The sequence below is a fragment of the Solanum dulcamara genome, chromosome 4 (assembly GCF_947179165.1).
Source record: "Solanum dulcamara chromosome 4, daSolDulc1.2, whole genome shotgun sequence".
NCBI classification, from domain to species: domain Eukaryota; kingdom Viridiplantae; phylum Streptophyta; class Magnoliopsida; order Solanales; family Solanaceae; genus Solanum; species Solanum dulcamara.
The window spans coordinates 51,984,800-51,991,593 of NC_077240.1; the positions used below are offsets into that span (position 1 = coordinate 51,984,800).

Here is a 6,794-nt window from a genome sequence, read left to right on the forward strand (position 1 = left end):
AGAGATTGGGCAAAATCGAGACTATACATAGAGACATAGAACAAGGTACAGGCAGATGAAAGTACGAGTACCCTCTAAAGGGGGGAAGTTAATGAGAAAATGGCCAAAGTAGGAGGAGGCAATTGATATGGCAATATATTTGAGATGGACTTCTAAACTTCAATAAAATATTTTTGCCGAACCACGTTAGAAAGGTCCGGAAGCCACCAATAATTGGATGCAAACTAGAATGCTACATAAGACAACGTTAATAAGGTTGTGATGAGACCTTGAACAACATAACACTAGAAGGCGGTGGCGTATAAAAACAAAAAGGTGTAACCATGAAAGGATATTGACCAACTCAAGAGACATTACGAAGGATAATGACAGCATGCTATACCAAAATAACCAAAAAGGGACATGGTCGTGGTGGAACTAAAGATCTACCCCTATGCCGGTTGCAAAATAACAGAGGGAAGGACAAAGCGAAACATAAAGACTCGCGAGACAATGCTGAGGTAAATTTGGAGCTAAGTTGAGTGCCCCGCACATTATGGCAAGGGTTACAATGAAACGCGACATGAAGACTTCCCAGGGAGGTCACCCATCCCAGTATTACTCTCGCCCCAGCACGCTTAACTTTGAAATTCTGATAGAACTTAATGCGTTAGTGCTGGTATGATCGCGCGAGATAGAAGAATCTGAACTAGCGGCGGAGAAATGACACAAGATTATGTTCCTGGAGTACTATACGTTACGTGGGGGGTATTGTAAAAAGGATTTAAGCAAGACAAGAAGGATTAGCTAACTACTAACTGATGACGCACTCAAATGCCATAACTCTTCAACATAGAACCAGTTAGTGACAGGAAAACCACAGAATGACTATATGGGCCAGTGGGCGAGGGAATTTCGACACCAATTGGCAGCCAACTCTGAGGGAGAGAAATAGCAAAACCCAAAAGGTAAGGGTACTAGCTGATATAAGTAACGGATGACAGGAAGTGATACCCAAAGTCGAAAATTCCACTGTATGACCAGGATTACAAGACTCACTTTGAACTCCAGCGCCAGATGACGCTGGAGGGAATGTTACTTGTGGATTAACCATATTAGCCCCTTCTCCTTTGATAAAAGGCTACCTACTCAGCTGGGAAGGTGTAAAATTGTAGGGTAAAGGAGTAGTAGGACCTTACGGAGTCCCCACAACTATATTCCCAAGCGAAGGATCCCAAGTTACAATTAACTACCGAGAGATGAAAAGATAGGTTAAGCCAAACTACCGAGATGGAATTAGTACTACGGGTGAGGTAAGACATGGCCATGATTGGACCAAAGATCTACCCCAACATCGAATGTATTATAAGGGAGAAAAAGGCAAGGTAAGACATGAGAACTAATGAGGTAGCGCTGGGATATTTCTTGTAACCTCTCATAATATTGTAAAGGTAAAGAATGACACAAGATAATGGGTCTAGAGGATTACAAGCGAGGGTAAGGGAAATTGTGAAAGAGTTTAAATAAAACTGGCAGAACTAGACGGTTACTATAGGATGGCGAGTATATACGCCAAAATTCCTTTGGAATTATGCCAGATCATGCTAGAAAAAGCAAAGAACGACTACGAGAGCCATTATATGAGGGGACTGCAGCATTATTCAGTAGCCAACCCTAAGGATGGGAAAAAAGGGGAACCCAAAAGATAGAGTGCCAGTTAAGGTTCTAAAAAGAGTCGAGAAGGACTATACGAGCTAACAGTTCCCAAATTATCAAAATCGTTATGAACCTATTTTATACTTTGTAAGAGTAGGGTGCTATATAGTTTATTGCGAGTAGGTTAACGAATCAACCCATTTGCTTTTAAGCAAGAGCACCTATGCAACTGAAATTTGGTGGATTTATAGAACATGGAGGTAGTAAGGTTCCGTGAGGTTTCCCCAGCTAATATCTTAGATAGAATGACTTCAATTATGATTAACATTTGGACATCAGTCCAAGAAGAGATCGGGAACACAGGTAGATCTTAGTACCCCAGTTTTTCCCTCGAGCTGCTGAACATACTGAGCATACGATCAGACGTTAGAATATATATTGCGGGCCTATATGGTTGGATTTAAGAGTAACTGAGACGACCGTCCACCACTTATTGAGTTTGCCTATGAGAAGGGCTACCGTTCCAGTATCCAGATGACCCCCTACAAGATGTTGTAAGGCAGAGCGTATAAATCCCCCTATTGGGGAAAAGACTAAGCTGGTAGGCCAAACAGGATTAAGCAAACTATTGACTAACAACCCAGAGTTAGCAGAAATGATATACAGATAATCGACATCGACATTCAGAGTTCAAATTGATGATTGGATGTTCATAACGGAGTCACCCAAAAAGGGAACTTAACCCAAAAAATATTAGACTATATCAAGTTACTCATAAGGTGGGCAACGTGGCTGGTAAGTTGAGCTTACCACCTAATTTGGAAACTATACGCCCAGTCCATCAAATAGGAATGCTTCGCAAGGTTACTGACGAGCCACCTAGGGTATATTCCATAGATGAGGTCCAGGAGATGGAATCTTGTGAGGAAAAACCTATCGCTATCTTGGATCGGCAAGCAGACAGATTGTAGACTAAACACGTGCCTTCCGTCAAGATGTGGTGGAAAAACCAAAACCAGGAAGAGAACATGAAACAAAAGTATTCACACCTGTACTCGATGTCTGCATGTAACCCCAACTCCTGAAACTCGTATATTAAGTGCCTAGGTATAAGTATATGTTATGAAAACAATAAAGAATCTCCCTACGATTTGTATAAGGTGCTAAGAGAAGTTTTTTCTAACATTCGGGGACGAATGTTCTAGAGGGGGAAGGATATTACACCCCACGCTTTTAAAACTCAAAATGTCTCATAAGTTCCTTGGAAATTAAAATGTGAGCTGGATACGCTATGACACTATCAAATAACTCTAAGGAAGGGAGAATGTGATACCCCATAGTAGAGAAGGTTGGAGATGGAGTCATAAGAATCCGGAAGGAATTGGAGGCCAAGTAATGAGTCGTAGGATCTAATTTACCTACGTAAGTTATTAATGTAAAAGTCTTATATACTTTAGCTACTGGAGGATATACCAAGCCTGCGTAGCACGTATTACATAGGCTCTTAAAATAAAGTGAGATGACGAACCTACGAGAGAGAGCAAAAACTAGTTTCCGAACTTACGAAAGTGAAGCAAGCAGGTGACAAGCAAGCACCTCAAGCAATCAGGTGACAAGCAAGAACCACAAGCAAGCAGATGACAAGCAAGAAGGTGACTCACCTGCCTGCTTGGGGGTGGACCCCGCTGCCACGTGGTGGCGTGTGATAGGCCGCATGAACCTAGGTGGCGTCCTAGGGGGCTGCCATGTGTCACCCCTAAGGGGATGCCACGTGTCACCCCTAAGGGGATGCCACGTGTCACCTTCTAAAGATATATATATATATATATATATGTGTGTGTGTGTGTGTGTTATGTGATGTATAACTTTAGTTCTTATTCCTAAACTCCAGCAGCAAACAAAGGAAACCAAAAACCCTAAACTAGAGAGAAAAACAGGGCGGCCAAGGGAAAAAAATAGGTAAGTCCCGATTTTGCTCCATAAATTAATTATCTAGCATATACCATGATGATATGGAGGTATTAGTAGTATAAAATCATGGCTTGGTGCAGCAAAAATCGGACAGCAAGCAGCCACGGCGTTCAAGTCGCGCTAGAAAAGTTCCGAGGCACAATTTTGGCTAGTTTTGGCCAATTTCGGGTAAGGTAAGGCTTCTCCTTTAAATTTGGACTTTATGGTATTTTTATAGAGTATATTATACACCTTTTATGTTGCTGGAAGTGTAATAAAGTCGTGGAAATATTCGACGTTCGAAATAAACTAAATTGGAGTCGCTATAGTTGAATTGTCGTCGAAATAAAGTATTGTTCTTGTGAGGTGATGCTGCAGGTGTGGGGATTTTTGTTTCAGGGTATAAATATGTTCTAAATGAGGTGGGGGAACTTTTGGTTGCAGCCACATGACCCCCCCGCTTTGTACGGTTAAAGGTTTTGCAAAATGGAAACTAGAAATCCTATTTTGATATCGTATTTTTGAGCAAGTCGTTTGGAGTCTATGTTGAATAATGTTGGTGTGAATTGCATAAACATATGTTGATGGTTGTTTTTGTTGGTTGACTGTAGTATTTAGGAATCTAATTAGAAATTTGGATAGGGCACATATACGGGAGGTGCTGCCCAATTTTCGTTAACGCCTTGATTAATTAAAGAACTAGTCGAGGAAACGAACAAGGAAATAGATTCCATAAATACTAAGGTGCAACCTAAGATGATGGAAAGTCAAGAGTGGTTGATATTCGTATTAATTTCAGGATGAATAGGTTTAAAGGACGACGAGGCGAACGTGATAAAGAGTGACTTGTATGAGGTATGTGAAGCTTTCTTTTGGCGTGTTTTGGAATAAGTACGTAGAGCTATATTTCTTTTCTTTTGGCATGTATTAGATGTAAGTTATGAATGATATGTATGTAATATTTGGGATTCAATCCATTCGTAAAGCCCTGAATATAAGTGAAACTCTCGTTTACTTTTGATGTTAGAACTCCTACAATGGCTGAGTCATTTCCTTTAAGTCTTCTATGTGATGAAAACTAGTACATATAAAGACTACCTCTTCTTTCCTTTGGAATGGCCTAATTTTAAGTGAAATGATATATGATATAGGTTTAGAGGAAATTCCAATTATGAGCTCTGAGTATAACTCGTGACTTGTAGTCACTTCTGACCATTAAAAGTCTGAAAGTAGTCAAACTTTTATTCTCGAGCCTGCTATATAGTGAATAGTAAGTGGAGATACAAGCTCCTTTTTCTTGAAGGCTCTGAAACGATTAATGTCTCTGATTGCATAAATGTGTCTCTGATTGCATAACTGTGTCTCTTATTGCATAAACCATGTTTCTGATTGCATAATCTATGTGGCATTGTCTTGATGCATGTCTGTGATTCCTGAGGCCCCAATTGATGTAACCCCTAATGACATCTAAAGGGTACATTGGATAAGTACCTTCCTGATCTTCAGGTGACGGTTCACTTGAGTGTTTCATTGAGTCTCAGAGGGTGACTTAGTTGCATATAGTTTCTCATTACTCTATTTGTGCATGTTGTAACCCTTATTTCTTCGCATACCACGATGGGCAGGATATTATGTCGGGTGCAGCTTTACTACTTCTTTCACCGCGTCCTGGGCCGGATGTGTAAGTTCCATGCACTAGGAGACGATTCCGTATGTGAGGTATGATATATGTTATATGTTATGACGATATGATTATTCACCGATTCCCGGGCTAGCTGTAATATGATAGTATATGTGGCAAAATAAGGAAGGAACACTGAGTCCCTCCTTAGAGGGCCGGGTACGGTATGTATATTATGATTGTATGCTATAGACGTACACCACTCTATTCACCGAGTCCCTCATTAAAGGGGCTGGATACTTTATGAAGGCATGCATATGAGATTAGAGTGATACATGTGTGACCCCGAGCTCGTAGTGAAACGGATGTAATACAATGACATACATGATAATATTATACCGTGTACGAGGATATGATACCGTATACGATGATATGATGAAATGAAATGCATGATGGTGCGATGACATGTGAAAATGAGGAAATGATTGTGACACCGAGTTCACTAGCGGGCTGGGCATAGCATATGATGATGTGTATGATTACGTGTCCTAAGGTGCAGGTACAATTATTTGATAATTGTTATACTTGTCCCCTGCATCTCTACTTCAGTTATGGTCTCAGTTATGTGTTGTTATGCTTTATATACTCAGTACATATATTGTATTGACCCCCCGTACTCTGAGGGGTTGCGTTTCATGCCCGCAGGTACAAATGCTTATTTTGGAGATCCATCAGCTTAGGAGTTCCTCTCAGCCATGTCGATAGTGCTTTACTGTTCTGGAGCCTAATGTTTGATACTGGTCACTTAATGTATATATTTGTACATTCAGGGGTACGGTGGGGGCCCTGTCCCGCCATATATTGCCGTCACTATTCTTAAAAGGTCTGTAGACATATGAATGTGGGATGTTTGTGAGTTTGTTTCGATTGTGCCTATACGGTATTTTGTGAATATTGTTATGTTATAGCAGCCTTGTCAGCTTGCATGCCCTTATGTGTTATGAGACGAGTGAAAGAGGCCACACGCACACGAAAAAAAAAGTTTTAACTCATTGGGTTTTTTTTTATTTTGTGAGAGGTATCACCTTGTTCATAGTTCAATATGTCTACAACTGATAGGTAGGTATACGGGGGTCCAGGTCGGACCTCAGTCGCGGCCTATGGGATTGGGTCGTGATAATACCACTACTAAAAGACTTGGCGGGGGCTAAGACATATTTCTAGCTCACCCTCATAACTAATAAAACAAGTACCCAAAGAAATTTCCATGTCTATACAAATCATGAACTAGAAAGGTAAAAGGGGCATTGTTCCCAAAACATGGGAATTCACCAAAGTAGTAGTTGCCTTCAACGTTTGAATTATCCATAGGGAGGAGAATGTGGAACAACGACGGTCCCTACATGGTGATATCATGTATGCAAAGAATATGCATTAGTACTTTGAATGTACTAAGTATGTGAGGATGCAATATAATGAAAAATGTTAAGACATTTAAAAGCAATGCATAAGTGAATGCATGCACGAGAAATCATCATATATGTAACATTAAAATATTCATTTTGTGGGAAGATGACTGTAAGTGATA

The 6,794-nt window shown here is 40.4% G+C and overlaps 1 pseudogene; it reads right to left on the reverse strand.

Annotated features, from left to right (window-relative positions):
* Nucleotides 1-552: 552 nt before the first annotated feature.
* On the reverse strand, nucleotides 553-672 carry LOC129888190 (5S ribosomal RNA; annotated as a pseudogene).
* Between the last annotated feature and the right edge of the window lie 6,122 nt (nucleotides 673-6,794).